An 18122-nucleotide genomic window follows, 5' to 3' on the forward strand; every position below is an offset into this window, starting at 1 on the left:
CAATCAATCAATCAATCAATCAATCAATCAATCAACCAATCAATCAATCAATCAATCAATCAATCAATCAATCAATCAATCAATCAATCAATCAATCAATCAATCAATCAATCAATCAATCAATCAATCAATCAATCAATCAATCAATCAATCAATCAATCAATCAATCAATCAATCAATCAATCAATCAATCAATCAATCAATCAATCAATCAATCAATCAATCAATCAATCAATCAATCAATCAATCAATCAATCAATCAATCAATCAATCAATCAATCAATCAATCAATCAATCAATCAATCAATCAATCAATCAATCAATCAATCAATCAATCAATCAATCAATCAATCAATCAATCAATCAATCAATCAATCAATCAATCAATCAATCAATCAATCAATCAATCAATCAATCAATCAATCAATCAATCAATCAATCAATCAATCAATCAATCAATCAATCAATCAATCAATCAATCAATCAATCAATCAATCAATCAATCAATCGACTAACGTAAAGATGCCTGGTTGAAATTGCCATTTTTTCATGACATAATTACCTTCTGTTTATTTCTCTGCTTAAAGGCCATTTAAATCCCGAATGCAATGCACTGAAAAAACTCGAATGCAAAACATTTCGACAGAAAACGTATGAGCTACCTTTTGAACCTCTATCGTGTATTTCAGCTTCATCGTTAAACAGCGCAAAAACTTAAAGACTGTACGAAAAGTAAACCGTAAGTGAAAGTGCTCCAGATATTTAACGACGAACACGGCGATCAGCTAAGGTAACATAGAATTTAATCATCCGTCGATCATTGCACTGAAATCAACTATGTTTGTGCAAAACACAGAATGGCGGAAGGAAATAAAAATCATGGCGAAATCAAACGAAAATCACACACCATTAAGCAAAAATTACAGATTCTGCAACATCTAAACAATAAAGAGATGCACTTGTCGTAAGACGAGTTTGCACAATCTCATTGAATTCCACCACTTAATTGTATCTTGACAGATACGTATTTCGACCTCAAAAGTAAGGCCGTCTTCAGTGTCTCGTACTTGACTCGACTTCTAGTCCACTAAAAAGCTCAAACTAATTTTCTTAACAAATAAAGAGATGTCCAAGACAGATCTTGGCAAGAGGGATGGTTAGATCAGCCATATGTAAAATTTAACTGAACGGAAAGAAAATTCTGCATAACTCATCTATGGGTTCTTCTTCTTATTGGCATTACATCCCCACACTGGGACAGAGCCACCTCGCAGCTTAGTGTTCATTAAACACTTCCACAGTTATTAACTGCGAGGTTTCTAAGCCAAGTTACCATTTTTGCATTCGTATATCATGAGGCTAACACGATGATACTTTTATGCCCAGGGAAGTCGATACAATTTCCAATCCGAAAATTGCCTAGACCGGCACCGGGAATCGAACCCAGCCACCCTCAGCATGGTCTTGCTTTGTAGCCGCGCGGTCTGCGTTGCTTTTCTAATCTTTGTCTGAACACACTCTCGTGCACAATTAGGAATAATCCAGGGCACAAGACGGTAAAATAGCGGATCACTTTCATGCCCTGTGTAATGGATCAGACTCACAGAAGCTGCCAATACTGAAGATTAGTCATTCGAAGAACCCTCGGGCGTTCATAAATGTCCATGGGGGTGCCAATTAAAATCGACTTTTCGAATTAAAAAATCGAGTGGTGCTCAAAAGTTTCATATCATCTCCTAAGCCCCCAATTTCAGCTCAATCGGAATTCGTTAAGTGTTTGATCAAAGCGGGCGAAGTTTGACTGTTTCGAAACACGGAAAAATCCTAAAAAGACGGGGGGAGGGGGTGGGGTGTCAGTACGGGAAAATTTCGAAATCGAATTTTTGTTTGATATTAAAGGCCTAAGAAATGCATAAACCGTCGAGATCTGGTGTTATCTCTGAGACATTTTTTCAAACATTTGGCATCAAAATAAAAACTCGATTTCGAAAAAAAAAATTCTAAGTCTCAAAAAGTTATTTATTTTAATTTTTGTTTCGAGAAACAATAGAGCCCGACGTTTCATGGATTTCTAAGACATTTGGCATCAAAAACAAATATTCGATTTCGAAATCAACAACAACCCCCCCATCCTTGGAATATTTTCGTGTTTCAAAAAAGTCAAATTTTGACCACTGTAGTCAAACCCTTAACGAAGTCCGATTGAGCTCAAATTTAGCATGGGAATTTTTGAGGAGATGAAACTTTTGATCACTACCCGTTGTTAAAATTCGATGGTCATTTTTACCCATACATTCCATTGGCAACCTAATGTCCATATTCCATTGCTGTACCATTGCCAGTTTTCAAGCTGAAGAAGACTATTTTTGGTTTAAAAGCGCTTCCAATGTTGGATGGGTACCGATGTGCTTCAGTAAAGGTGTGGGCCAAAGTCCTGTATGTCTGTTTCAGTTGAAAAAATAACCAAAAAATTGCCACCCACAGTGGAGTGAATAACAAACGTGACGTCCACTCTGTGAAGTGAAATGTCACGTCTTTTATAAAAAATGTACTGAGTATGCCAGAAGTGACGTCACATTCGGTAGCAATCGGCCATCTTAGAAAACCCAGCTGAGAGTTTCCTTCTCAAAAGAGCGAAAGTTCGTTGAACAAATACTACTTTAGGGTTTTGCCCACACCTGTAGTAAAGCACATCGGTTGGGTACTATCAAGCAATGGTTTTCTGGCACATATGTTCTAATAGTATGACAGTTTGCTGCAGAGCAAGGAATAGAACCCAAGTCTATCCTGCTTTTGGACGACTGCTCGGCACATCATTTCGAGGATGAGCTAGCGGCTTAATCTTTGTGGATTTTCTGTCCTCCAACGTTACGCCTCTCATTCAGCCAATGAATCAACATGTTATTCAAACAATCAAGTATCAAGTACAGCAAAATACTACACAACGAAAATATTTTTGGTGGCGGCGATGCGGCACAGCGTCTTAAGCAAGTAAACCTCAAGGACATCGGCTTCTGACTTCAAGAATCCTGAATGGAAGTGTCTCAAAATGGGATTCAGAAATCGTTGAAGAACATCGGGGTGATTGTTGGCAACAAGTTGATGCACGAAGACGATATATTATATCTGGCAACGCTATTCAATATTCCGACTGTTGAAACGGACACGTCGCACCTTCTGAATGTCTTGAAAAGGACTTATGCGTTGATGATTACAGCGATACGGATATTATTACTATGGTGAATGCTGGTCAAAACTACGGATAAGAATTCCTTGAGGATGACGACCTGGATGAGTCGGAATGTTCTCAAAGTAAGATCATTATTTAGTATCCATGTTTTATTCTAATATTTTTGTTTAAATTGAAATATAACTGACTCTGTTTTCGTTTGGATGTTTAATGATAGCTTGTTGGATTGTTGTCATAAAAATAAAATTATTCGATGAAAACTTACAAGAACGATTGAATTATGATTGCGCATTAAGTACGGCATTCTTATTAATTTGATCCGAATAAATAAAGTTCAAACAAGACAAAAATTAAAGCAATTTTACTATTCATATCCGGTCAAAACCATGGAACCTCTATTTAGGGAAATCGGTGAAAATTTAGACGGTGCTTTAAAAGAGATTAGGTGGCGTCTAGAAATAACGCAATACTGAAAGAGGGTGGAGATCTGTCTAAGCATTACGACTTCTAGAAACATTCTAGAGTTTTCATACAAATGTATTTTGCTGCTGCAGATTTTAAAGTAGTCAAATATTGTCAAATTTATTGTTATATTACCAACGGATGCTACTTTATCTTAGGGAACGTTCAGAAATTACGTCACACTTTTAGTGGGATGTAGAAGGCTTCTAGAAGTGTGACTACTGAAATCATTTTTTTTGGAGATTTCATGAAGAAAAAAGGGATTGCAAATGGTTGATTTTTGCGTGACATAATTTATGGACGTTCCGTTGATGCACTCCTCACTTACCAGGAATCTTAACCAGTCACAGTTGATGATGAATATACATTTCCTATGTTTAATAACTTTGGTCTCTTTTCACTAAGAACACTTTTCTTCTCTCCCTAGCATGATCATGTGGTTTATGATCAGTTCCTTAGCATTTAAAAATGTTAGAACCTGAAAATCTAACATTTTCCCAGCAATACACCATTTTACTAAAATTTTAGCTAAAAAATCGTCACTGTTTCGATTTTGTCAACTAAAACTCTCGGACGGTGTTGATAAAAACGGAAAATATCTCCCAACAAACAATTTAAGCTGGACAAGCTAGTTTTTTGGCTGAAGAAGCCACGAAACAAGCTCTTCTTCAGCTTCCAATGTTTGTTTTAGGCAACTAAATGAACATATCGTGCGCTCTTTGATCACTTTCGCATGAAAGCCATTCATGAGAGAAACTTGGGGTTTGTTTTGCAATTCAAATTTCCAAATTATTTGAACAGTTGAGTGCAAACAATTGTCATTATACGATATTGTGATACACTGTTTGACAATATGCAAAGTAATTAGACAAACTGAATCTTTCAAAACGGTTTTATATATCAGAATATCTGATACTGCCAATGATCGAAATAAGTGAACCTACCATAGAAAAACGTTATTGGATGTTCCCTGCACCATCATTGAGCCTCCGGATTAAATTTCTTCCATATTCTATCCTTACCAGGAGCTATTGTTTAATTAACTTGCTACAGGTTTTCATTTTGAAGTGCGTTAAAGAGCATTGCTAGTAATATTTGCAAACTGAACTTCCTTTATAAATCCTGTACAAAGAAAATATGCCATGTATTAAGATTGATGAAAATCATTATCACACAGCTATTGTTGTCTCATTCTCATTAACTGAGATAAAACTCCAGTAAATAGGTTCGTTGTTACAAAATTGGAGAGCTACATTAATTTCTGACGTTGACAGCAAATGCATAAAGGCACTGTAAAATGTAATGCTTCCAGTGGCAGACTGGAAGCCCTCAAGCAGAACAGTTGTTAATCTAACGATCGGCCTTCCCGATTCGCCGAGACGCTGGATAGTGTTCTTCTTTTGTCCATTTAATCCAGCCGGACAGGTGTATCGATATTCTATTTCAAACTTTCCTTTCATCCGATTTTCACACCTACATATACCATCCACCTCATCGCAAAATAGCCGACCATTCAATAGCGAGCGAAAAAATCCAAACGACGACGTCAGCAGAGCACTGCAAAGGAAGATCACCACTACACAGCGTTGGTTACTGATCATTCCCATATTTTTTCCTCACCGAACGAACGGAGAAGTGCGATCGACAGGCAAGGGCATTTACATGTGTGTGCGCGAATTTTCCACCAGCCAACGGGATGCTGCTTTTCTCACAACAACTCGCAGCTGAACTGGCCAAAAATCGGCTGCACCGCCAGTAGTCGTCTTCCGTTCGCTCGACCGCAAATAAGTCAATTGCGGATCCCAGCTGGCAATCTTCCGAACATTGTGATTTAAATTTCATCGGGAGCAGTTTTTCGGTGGAAAACTTTTGAAGTGCACAGTTGACTGCAAAACTGTGCGAGGAAAAGCGTGAACTGAACTGAGCTGTGATTTTTTTTTTGTTAGAGTTACGAGTTGCGAGTACTTCTCGGAATCGAGGCTGTGCAGTGTGCAGTGCCGTGCATCTTCAAAGGCATAGTTGTAATAATCGTGAGCCGCAGAAGCAGTGCATATTGCACGGATTCTTCTTAGTGACGACCGAATAGAAAAGCTGAAAAGGCCAAGTTTCACGCGGAATGGAAAATTAAGCAGAAACATGGAAATTCCTCAGACCTGACAGAAGTTTTCCCAAGTGCGCTTTGTTATTGCAACCGGTGTAAAGGTGAAGTTGAGGCTAAGCTGGGTACGCTCTGTGAGCGAAACTGCATTGAAGAAAACAAAGGAAAAGTATTTTGGTCCCATGTGTGAACGAAAAAGTCTGTGAATAATCCACTCTACATAAGTACACATACGAGCAGCGGCAAAAGGTTAAAGCTGGCTACGAAGTTAATCAGAAGAAATAGCAGTGAGTGAGTGATTCATCGAGTTGGTGCACAACGAAAAAAAAGTAAAGCGAACGAATTCTGAGTTTCACAACGCCAAGCAAGAAAGTACGTATCCACGAGGACTGGTCATTATAAATTTGGTAAAGGTCGTGGGTGGTATGTGGGTGATACGACATACGAATTCATGATGTCACTACTGGTCGGAAACGGATGGGGAAATTTCTTGTTCCTTTAATCTAAGCTGTGTGTGCTCAATCTCATCATAAATTGGAATTTTCTATATTTATAAATATATTATCTTCATATAAGTTGCATAGCCGACCTCGAAGGAACAAAGCCAGCCATAGTGAAATGAATGGCACGTTCCAATATCGGACAACAATGCATTTCGTTTTTCATGCTTTTGGTTTCTGAAATTTCAAACAGCCATTCTCTCATACAGCAGATGCTCGCTTTCGGGAGGAATGCGAATTTTCCCCCAAAAGTTTGCGATGCTTTGATGTTGCATCCTGCAATCGGTGCTGCTGGATGGACGTTTTGGGAATTCCTTTAAATGTTTCCAGTGTGCCGAAAATGATCAATTTCTGCTGGGGAGCCGGCAAAGGCTTAACATTGAAATGAAAATCGCTAACTTTGTGGCACGGCATATGAAATAAGATAAATTTGATCGGATATATCTGAATATTTGAGCATATAAGACTCGAAAGCTTAGTACATTCACGCGACCGCATTTTTAATTAATGAAACCCGCCAAATTGAAAAATAAAAGGAATAATTTATTCAGGCACTGAAATAACCCAGATTTATCCTGCTAGCAGTGTTAGCCTTTCCCGTGCCATAAGGAAGTTAATAAAAACAATCATATATAAAACTAATAAAATAGCATATAGGTAGGGTAGGTGTACCAATTGTCGCCATACATAAGAACAACTATTTTTTTTTTTTAATAAGTAAAAGGCATGTGGGTGGACTTTATATTTTAAGCGAAAGGTTTTACTTCCTGCTCCTTAGAATTATAACAATTTTCATTGTGAAAACCACAATGAAAATTGTTATAATCATTAAAATTGATTAATCCATAATAGGAACGCATGCACCAGTTGTGGCACTATTCTTAATTTTGGTTCCTTATTTGGCAAATCCCATTGTTTTCTTATGGGACTGGCGAAATAGGGACCACTAGTGCGACAACTGGTGCAAAGAACGTCAATGCATAGTTACAAATAGTGTGTATACAGTGGCTAGAAACATCGAAAAAAAACTTCATTTTTCGAATCAACTTTGTCTAAATAACGTTAAAAGTCAAAATAAGTTATTTGATAACTATAGCAACAGTGAATGATTTGCCGAAAAACGAGGGTGCCCACAACCGAATTTCGCAGCCGTTTTGGAAAGTGATGACACAAATTTTCGTGCTATAATATTGATGGCAATCGTCACTGAAACTCAAAAAGGGCCATCCACAAAGTACGTCACGCTTCTAGGTGGAGGGGAGGGTGTTTCAGAGCAGTGTGACGATCCATACAAAAGTTTTAGAGGTTTGTTACAAAAAGCACGACAAAGGGGGGAGGAGGGGTGGTTGAAATCGTCAATTTTTGCGTGACGTAATTTATGGATCTTCTCGTTATTGACTACAAAAGTACCCATTGGACCTCACATTTTCAATACAAAAATTTATTTGTTCATAGTACGAAGAAGAGTTACCGTTTTGACTCAAATCCCGAACATGACTCATATTCCGAACAAGAGTTGTAAATATTTGACAGCACTTGATGCAGAGAGGTTTTATTTATTTTCTTCCTTCCTTGAAACCAATTTCACATTCCCGAAGAGTTAGAGGAGTATTTTCTATTTATTGTCTTTATTAGGGAGATTTTCAGCCCGAGGCTGGCTCGTCTCCGAGTGAGAAGAGTAAACAACGGAACTCACATCATCCAGTGCGCCACGAATATGAAATTCACTACAATAAAAAGAACACATTCACCCAGCAAATGACAAAAAATTACCACGAGACCAAATGGACCACTCACATTCATGCTTCCCGTTACCTTGGGATATGGATACTCGGAAGTAGTGCGTTACGGTGTAAATTCGGCCATATCGCCAGACTCGGTACAACACTGAAACTGACAATATGGCGTCCCTAACGCCGAATCCCAAGGTGTCAGGCGGCCCGTACACAGAGGATGAATGACCTGGGAGGGTGAAACAATTGGCCAGGCAGTTAACGGAGCCTTTGGGAGGTACCCACACAACCTCAATTGGTGCACATGTGGTGCAAACGAATGAGAGCTGGGGAGTATAACTCGTAATACCCCCACAGAGTGAGGCATCGAGTGTATGGGTGAGCAGAGAAGTTATCATGAGGCAGTGAATTGATGGTCGTCGTCGTTTGCTGCTGATTACAGTATAACGTTCTATTGATTTTGCGAAGATTTTCGCCATAACTACCAAGGCGTGTGTCCATTAAATCTGCACGGAGGAGCAGCTCACGCAATGCCTTCATGTAGGTAATTTTCTTTAAAGTAGATTTTTGTAACAAATAATCCTTTGTTAACAAACAAACAACGTTTGTAACAATAATGATATAATAATCTCATAATTATGTTACATTTTAGAGAAGGAATTTTGTTACAGTTTTGGGCATTTTATCATCTAACCAGTGTTAAAAAACAATACTACTTTTTAGGGTGACTTGGCCAGAAGGGCCTCGCCACCTGGGGTACCCCTGACTTCTGGTCACGGCCACGGAAGTCGTCTGGGGTGGATTACAATCACCTCTTTTCCCAGGGCCGGCTCTTCGCTATTCTGCTGATCAAAGGGAACAAAGAAACACTACACCGCAATTTCACTTTTTCGTAACTATTTTTATTATGACTTACTGTGTGGCGTGTTTCGTGTAAGGTGTAGGGCTGGCCAGCGATGACGGGATGCTCGAGATAGAATGGGTTGGGCGGGCGGAGTACTTTGCAGGCACTGCAGACCAAACGACGTGGTCCTTTCGGCCAAGATGGTTGCCGGTGAACGATGTCGCTTTACGACGCGTTGCGATTTCCCACGAGTGATTGGCCGTACGGGGACCAAATCCGGCGCTGGTGGATGAATCACACCTGTGCGATAAGTAACGATGGGTCCTGACTCCAATATATTAAGCAACCTGAATGCTCTGAATGATTCCAAAAATACTTGATGTGGTACCACTCTTAAGGCAGCAAAGATGCTGTCGTTTGTAGCTTAGGGAACTTTTTAACTTTTAACTATCTTTCGGTAGACTTGATCCGATCACTATGACGGTTGGAGTTGAAAAGAGTGATCTTCTTACCCAGTAGCTAAGACTCATAAGACCCCTCCTTTCCTCATGCAATCTCATCCCATTCCCTTTTCCTATATCCTTTCCGCAACTCCAATGCCTTCCCAATCCTTTGTCATCCCGTAGATTATTGTATCGTGTGTTTAATGTGTGAAGTGTGCTTAACTTAATGATAACATTATTTGATTTGGCAGTTGGTTTATTGGGAGTGGCTTATTCAATTTTTGATTACAGCGGTTTTCTCTCCTTTGAGTTCATATTGAACAGCAGTATGTTTTTCTGCTCTCTGCGCTTTCTAGCTCAGGACTGGGGAAATAGGGTGAACGTACCAGAATGGTAACACCAATCAAATTTATAACACATTTTATTATTATTTATTACTAGCAGTCCCGCCGAACTTCGTTTCGCCTGAAATTGATTTATTCTCTGCTTAGTTCTCGAGTTATATAGAAATTTCTGTTTAATTTGTTTGGGAGCCCTCCTTTCCAAAGGAGGGAGGGATCTTGAACCATCTTAAGAACCTTCCCCGGCCCCAAAAATCTCTGTATACAAATTTTCACGCCAATCGGTTCAGTAGTTTCGGAGTCTATAAGGTTCAGACAGACAGAAATTCATTTTTATGTTTATAGAAGATTATTATTATGTTTAATAAACAACTCCCCTTGTAATAATTTTGTTATGCATTATCGATCAAGACTGTCGATCGGGACGCTTTTATCAATGGGCATTTATGTTTGTGTTCTTCTTCCCCAGCGTTAGCATCCAAGTGCATGAGCATGCATTTTTGCACACAATTCTTCATTGAACAAGAACTTTAGGACTCGTTCCACGTAAAAAGTGTTTGTCATGTATGAAAATCAGTAACGCGTGTATTTTTTACGGGGCTGTCATCCTGGATCACATCCTATCCAACTCACGGATAATTAGAGCGTATTTGTCGAATACTATTGACAGCTTTCCATAATTCCGGTGTTTGATGGCATACAGACAATCCCGCATATTGATCATAGTGGCAGTATCAGCCTTTTGGTAGGTTCTGACCAAAATATCCATCACCTCCTTAGCGTACTTCAGACCGATAACCATATTTCTGCTGGAGCTGCTTCTTTATCGGAAACATCGGTAGCATAGTCCTTTTAAAGGCGTACGCAACAGTTTATACATGAGGTCCATCCTCGACAGATAATTTTTAACGCGCCACTTCCAAGCGGCAAAGCTTGCTTCATATTCGCCAAGGGCGTTGCTTTGCTGTGATGAGCAAATAGCTTTAAACGACAGGACTCGTTTGAAAGTTCTCCTCTCAAAGCCACCCGACCTTCTCGAAGTGCTGGCGCTGGTCTTTCCGTCCGACGTTATGACTCTCCAATAAACAGGAGTTGTAACCCAACGTGAACTGAAAATTCATAAAAAATCACGCATATTTTTTAAAGAGATTCCCGAGGAAATTTTTTGAAGATTTTGTTTTGGTAATTCTGAAGAAATTCCTAAGGAATTCCAAAGTATTGGCTTGCAAACGTCTGTTTTTCGCCGAACATAAAAGAAATGAAAAACTTATCGTTGATGTGCCGCCTGCAGTGAGTTCATAGGAGAATTGCGAATTCCAACAATTGGCATCTATAGCAAGCCTCTTATCTCGCCGGGGGAACATCTGCGTTTTGCCAACTTTGATTAGAATCCCACACTAGTGCAAAGATATCCTCCGAGAAGAGATAAATTTGTCAACAATGGACTATTTTTCCGTAGGATATTGACGAAGAAATTCTTTATGCCATACAAGTAATCATAACATACCTCCATGATTGTTTACAACAAAGAGCCGAAGAAATGACTGCCGTTCGAACGCAAACAAGATCCCTTTCTCCGAAACGAGACAATTATCGTCAATACGGCATAAAGGAATCCATTTACTTGTTTTCTCCGCCGTAGCGTGAATCAACCAATCCAACCAGTGTGGAAACGGTCGTAGGTTGTGAACAAAAATAAAATTGAGACGATTGCGGGCTGACAAAATAACGACTAGGAAGTAAAAACAACGCAGTCAACATTCAGATTATCAACCGTCACCGGTACCATCCTACGCTGAGGGTTTAACGGAAAACGAGGTCAAAAATTTTAAAAGTCGAAATGGAAGGTTTTTCTTGCGAATCTCAAGATACATTGACTATAAATAATTGCATGTATTTATATTTTATAATCATATTTTGAAGAATTTTTAAACCAGAATTAGAATGGACAATGAGTTGATGTCATGTTTCTTCGTTTTGTTGTAAGAGATTTCATAATGTGATTTCCGCTACCTTTTCTTTCTGCAGGTTTGATAAAAATGTACATTTTTCTATGATGATTCCATAGTGCAGTTTGAAGTTCTTCAATGATATGACGACATATCGATGAAAACGAGATCCACCTACCTACAAAAAGAATTACACTCAACCAGATTTATTGCTTGTGGTTTTGATTACGTTCTATCAGAGCCTTGTTACGACTTCTGTTCAGGTTATCATAAAATTTGATGATATTGGATGCCAGATTATGGCTTCAATTGAGTCGGATGATACTCTTTGATCATGAACGAATTATGGGAGCGTTGCTATGATGAGCTCATCGTCTGGTCCTTCTTCCAATTTGACGATTTGCTGTGTGCTTGTTTGACAACAATTTGTCATTGTGTCACATTACAGTACAAAACCTAATAAAAATAGAATCTTCTTGCTATGATGAGTTGAAGAGAAAGCTGCAGTGCTTCGTTACAGTAAAATGTTAATTCACATGAAATTAAACGTAACACGTTAATTATTGCCCCAATTCGAACAATATTTTACTGCTTACGTCTGAAAAGAGTAAACATTTGAGTACTGAATGTTGCCCATTCCACCGCTCAATACATCACCCATCTAAAATTAGAACCCAATAAAATTCATCCGTCACCATCCGAATACCATTTCATTCATAAGTGGACGCACATTGGCAATTGATTGTAAGTACAAATTGATCCTCCCAAATCCATGACTCGCGAGGGAAATATCGCACAAGGAAACTTTCCCACAGACGACGATAATGCTTCACACAATCAAGTTTTCCCATCGGACCAGCACGACCACATTGACAGTTGGATACGCATTTCTCGCTCGATTTCCGATCGCCACCATCCGTACTTACCAGTTTGTTGTTTTCGAGCTGGCAAGTTTTTCCTTTTTCGTCCAAAAATAGCACCCTCATCATCGGTACGGCCTTAATCTGTTGATGTCTGCGCAGCGTCTTTGGTCAGGTTCGGTTTCGAAGCTCGTCTTTGTGTTCGGATCGGAGTCAGATTAGGGAAAAACATCGCGCGCAAAGTGATGATGACTGACGGGATATTTCAATGTCAGACACGGTTTAACGGAGCTCCAAATGGGGGAAGATTCGAAATTTCTAGGTCAATGGTGTCGCGAATGGTTGAGGTGGACGCGTAGAATGCAAGGTCAGTGGTGGGTAGTTTCCGATTTGTTGAACCAACAGCAACCAAATGAACCCAGGGCTTATGTTCTTTGTTCTTTGCCTCTATGGTATTCATTGTATCAGAACATTGCCGGCTTGCAGCTTTAAATTCATTATTTGGACAATCAATCAACGAATACGAATAAGAACAATCTGTAAACAAAGCATAATAGGAAAAGCGTTCCCTTTCCTTTACAGTAACAAATCCATCCCGTCTCGAAAACAAAATGATTCGTCATTTGCGTCGTTTCTTTGTTTCTAAATACCAAAAAAAAAATCCCTAAAATAATTATCATTCATTTGTTTTTGGAAAGTATGAGGGGAAGGAAAACAAGTATTCAAAAAGTACATCCTGTAGGATGTATACAATTTTCTACATTTATTATTACAGACGTGATGATGACCAACCAAAGATGCTAGAGTCGATGGAGGTGCATGGTACGCTAACTTTCACATATTCAGCCGTTGAGTAAAATTGTATTACCGTCTCTTTTCCTCGAGAAAATATTACTCATTTTTCGTCAACATATGCAAACTGTACTAGAAGCTACAATTTAGCAGGGCGCTATAGCAGGAGCAGGGCACTGCCAATGGTCGCATATCAGTCCAATATGAAAAAAGTACAAACAGAGAACAAAAGACGATTAAGTTGAAAACTGGTTTTCTATCATTGAATACTTTCATGTTTTGAATAGTGGATCTGATTGACTGAATAGGCTTATTGTAATGTTGTACTAATAGGAACAGTAAATAAGTAACATAAACTGTTTGTAAGCTGTTTGACTAAAATTACGGGTTATGTTTACTGGTACATAAAGGGATTAGACAAAAAGGTTGATCTGCATAGTGCTCTCCCAGTTCAGCGCAGTTCGTGAAAAACCTGAATGCCGAGCAGTATGCAGATCAGTACCCGGAGGCCGCAGTAGCGATCGTCAAGCGGCACTACGTCGACGACTACTTCAATAGCGTGGACACAGTAGAGGAAGCGATTCAGCGAGTGAACGAGGTAAAGTACATCCATTCCAATGGAGGTTTTCATATTGAAAACTGGGTTTCAAATTCTGACAAGGTTTTGGAGAAGCTTGGCGAGCGAAACAGCGGATCGACGGTGCATTTTAACCAAGATAAGGGAAGCGAATACGAGCGCGTGCTTGGGATTGTGTGGGATACGGTCGAGGACCTATTCTTCTTTACAACCGCGTCGAAACGGATCGTACTCAGCATCGTGATGGCTCAATTTGATCCCGCTGGGTTCGTCGCGCCAGTCACCATTCTTGGAAAATGCTGATTCAGGATCTGTGGCGCACGGGTTGCCAATGGAACGACATCGTACACGAAGCGTCATTTAAGAAGTGGCTTCGCTGGACGAACATTCTGGATATTATGGCATACAAGTTGCCACGCTGCTTCTCCGATAGGGCACGATCGGATGAGGTCCAGAACGTGCAGCTGCATATATTTGCGGATGCGAGCGAGACGGCGTACGGGTGTGTGGCGCATTTTCGAGCCGCGGTAAGAGGTATGGGTGCCGACGAGGCTGAACGTGGCAGATCAGCTGACGAAGTAAGGTAAGAATCCGAAAATACAGCCCAACAGCGCGTGGGTACGAGGACAGCAGTTTATGTACGAGAGTGAGGAAGAATGGCCGAGGAAGAATTTGCCGCCGGTGAATACGACTGAGGAACTTTGGGTCATTTGTTGCTTCAAGACGTTTGGGTACAAGCGGTTGCTGTGGACGCGAACCGTTTCTCGAAGTGGACGATCCTGGTTCGAACGGTGACGTGTGTATTTCGATTCGTGACGAACTGTAGATGGAGGAAAGAAAAGCTGCCGATAGAGACACTGCAAGCGACGAAAAATCAGTTGAAGTTTCGGATACCGAATGCTGTTGCGTCGGTTCGAGTACCGCTGCAGCAGAAGGAGTACGAGAAAGCAGAGCGATGTTTGCTGAAGGCAGCGCAGGCCGAATGTTTTATCGATGAGTTGAAAATTCTGTCGAGGAACAAAGATCGTCCGGCAAGCCAGTGGATGACAATCAAGAAGTCAAGTTCGCTGTACAAGCTGACTGGAAGACGAGGATGGCGATGGTGAGTTTCTACCCTTTGACGTGCGGTTCCCAGTGATTCTTCCGGACGACCACCGGATCACGAGGCTGATAGTCCAGCATTACCACGACAAGAGTGGCCAAGGATACCGCCAGGTGGTGAAAAACTAGTTGCGGCAGATATACTACATTCCCCATTTAGATGCAGTGATCCGTAAGGTGGCAGCATCCTGCGTATGGTGCAAGGTGCGTCATTGATGTCCCAAAGCGCCTAGGATGGCCCCGCTGCCAGTACAGTGGGTCACACCGAATCTGCGTGCTTTCAGCTACGTTGGCGTCGATTACCTTCGACTACTCGACGTAACCATTGGGCACAGGACAGAGAAGAGATGGATCACGCTGTTTACTTGTATGGTGACTCGCGCTGTGCATTTGGAGGTGGCGCACCGGTTCATCGGTCGCCGGGGTTGGCCGATCGAGTTCTTCTCGGACAACAGGACGAATCTTCGAGGTGCCAGCAAGAAAGCAGTGGAGGCTGCGCAGGGCATCAGAGATGAATGCGCAGACCAATTGACGAACGCGAAAACGAAGTGGACGTTCAACCCTTAGGCCACACCACACATGGGAAGCGTCTGAGAACGGTTGGTCCGCCAGTGAAGGAGTTACTAACGGCGTTTAATGATGATACATTTATATTATCAAAGTTCCTACTATTTGTTTATTTGAGACGCCATTATGTTTTTAGACAGTCCGTCTATAATGACGAGCAAACAATTATGTGAAGAAGTGACGACAGAAATCGTCATAACTTTTGGCTGCGCGACTATCGTCGTGGTAGGCATGTTGCGTAAAGAAAACGAATAGGTGATGCGTTGTGTAATGTTATGACGAAGACTTTATTTTTTTCGCTTTCTTCATACGACGAGAACGACTATTGTCAGCCCTGTGGCATCCTGGACAGAGTAACGGGCCGGGGAATATTCTGGAAGCCGCGTCACAACCAACATTCGGCCGATTAGGTAAATGGCCAAAGTTGAGTAAATGGGATTAGTAGTGAATTAAGGAAAATTTTATTGCAAGAGTAGAGTTGAACAGTGAATTAAATCAAGATTGTATTTGCGGTTAGAGTGAATTACGTGGAGTCTGGTCAGCAGATAACAATTAAGTACACTGTAAGTAGGTTGAAGTGCGAAAATAAACATATAGTAAATTAGACCATTATCAACAGCTGACGCAGGACAGTAAAGTGGTGCTCAAACTATCGTAGACAGCCCGCGACTAGACAAAATAAATAAAGAGTTGAATAAATTAATAGCCAAGTCTAACTGGAAGATTGAGACGGAAGTTAAAGGAGGAGAACAAACTAAAATTGTTAGTAGAAATGTTACAAAAAAATATTATATTTGTAATAAGTTGTAAAACAACCCACAAAATTAAATTTCAATTAAACTTCCTCAGTTTGATCTTCCTGTGCAAAGGTTGATTACAAAAACGGTTTCGTTCAATATCCGACCGTCCGAACAGCAATGTTTGGATATAAATCAAATCATCATATCTTTGCTTAACCTTAGTAAGATGTTGGGGTCAATATGACCCAAAACGAAACTTCAAAGTAGAATAACTTTTTACCTGATAATCCGATCGTTCTGAAATTTCCTGACTTTTAATATTTTGTGGAAATGAAGCATCTGACATGAAAAAAGTATTTTAAGGTGCAACAGGAACGACCCCACAAAAAAAGTTACGAATAAGATGTTAGGGTCATATTGACCCAGAAATGTAAATGCTTATAAAACAGTCAAATTATAACCGAATCACAAAGTTTATATACCGTTTGAAAGATAAACTCATCAATTTTGTGGCTATGTGGTGATATGCTGGTTCTGGAGACAATGGCCACCGGGAAACGACTTCCACGGGGACCTTGTCGGTCATATAAGGGGAGCATAAAAATCGCTCCATATATGCCATTCGATCGTTAATTCTTCATATATTCTCTTAAAACGGTAATGTATGGTCCATGAGAGGGCTTCCGACGAAAGTGGCCACTCCTGGTACATGCAAGGTGCCCCCGGGGGAACACGCAGGAGAGGACATTTCCGTTTTACCACCAAAATATGCCGTGCGGCGGCTCTTTTGTCATGATTTTCCACCAATCAGATGGTTATGCGCTTGAAATCGATAAGTGACCACATTGGCCACTCCTGGTACATGCAAGGTGCCCCCGGGGAACCCGCAGGAGGGGACATTTCCGTTTTAGCACCAAAATATGCCGTGCGGCGTCTCTTTCGTCATGATTTTCCACAAAATAGATGATTATGCGCTTGAAATCGATAAGTGACCACATTGGCAACGCCTGGAACCTATGAGGGGGCCCCAGGGAACCCGTAGAAGGGGACATTTCCATTTTTACACCAATATAAGCCGTGCGGCGGCTCTTTTAGTGTTTTCCCATCGAAAAGATGGACGTGCGCTCGAAATCGATAAGTGACCACATTGGCTACATTTGAAACCTATGAGGCTCCCTCGGAAGTTGGCATTTCCATTTTACACCAACATATGTCATGCGGCGGCTCTTTCGTCGTGATTTTCCTCCAAATAGGTGCCCTCGAAATCGATTATTGACATATTGTCCACCCTTAGAATCTATGAGGTGCCCCCGGGAGCCCGTAGAAAAGTACATTTCCATTTTAACACCAAAATATGCCGTGCGGTGACCCTTTCTTCGTTATTTTCTACCAAACAGATGGTCATGTGCTTGGAGTTGATTAGTGATATTGTCTACTCTTGGAACCTTTGAGATGCCCTGCGAACCCGTAAGAGAGGACATTTTCATGGTTATATCAAATGTACTGCACCGCTTGCGGCAGCTCTATCTTCGTCTATCATTGTCTACCCTGGCCACAAGTCTTCAAAAAGTTGGTTATGCGCTTGAAATTGTTCTTCATTTGAAATTGAGTATACTGAATCAAATTAAAAAATAGTTTCTGGGCTACTGTGATGATGGATTTTCTATTCCGCTTCTCTATATTACTATTAGTCGATGGTCCCTTCAATATCGACTCATAGAAGTTTGAGGTTTTCACCGATCGCCGTGGACAATGGTATGAAAACGCATCATTTTGATATAAAAAAGGCGGGTACCCTGTAGGTTGTAGATATTAAGTTCAGAATGAATTACCTATTTGATAGAAAAAAAAAAACAAGATTAATCTACCTAGTGGTGATGGTGCCTTTATCGTTCGTTCAAAAGGGTTGAGGAATTTTCATATTT

At 40.5% G+C, this 18122-nt stretch overlaps 1 protein-coding gene across 1 annotated transcript in view; it reads left to right on the forward strand.

Moving 5' to 3' along the window:
- Positions 1-5406: 5406 nt before the first annotated feature.
- Positions 5407-18122, forward strand: part of LOC134204256 (RING finger protein nhl-1-like) — an 89581-nt gene continuing 76865 nt past the window's right edge. The window contains 1 exon segment of the mRNA XM_062679077.1: positions 5407-6122. The gene's annotated coding sequence lies outside the window, so the exon portion shown is untranslated.

The sequence above is a fragment of the Armigeres subalbatus genome, unplaced genomic scaffold (genome assembly GCF_024139115.2).
Source record: "Armigeres subalbatus isolate Guangzhou_Male unplaced genomic scaffold, GZ_Asu_2 Contig490, whole genome shotgun sequence".
Classification (NCBI taxonomy): Eukaryota; Metazoa; Arthropoda; class Insecta; order Diptera; family Culicidae; genus Armigeres; species Armigeres subalbatus.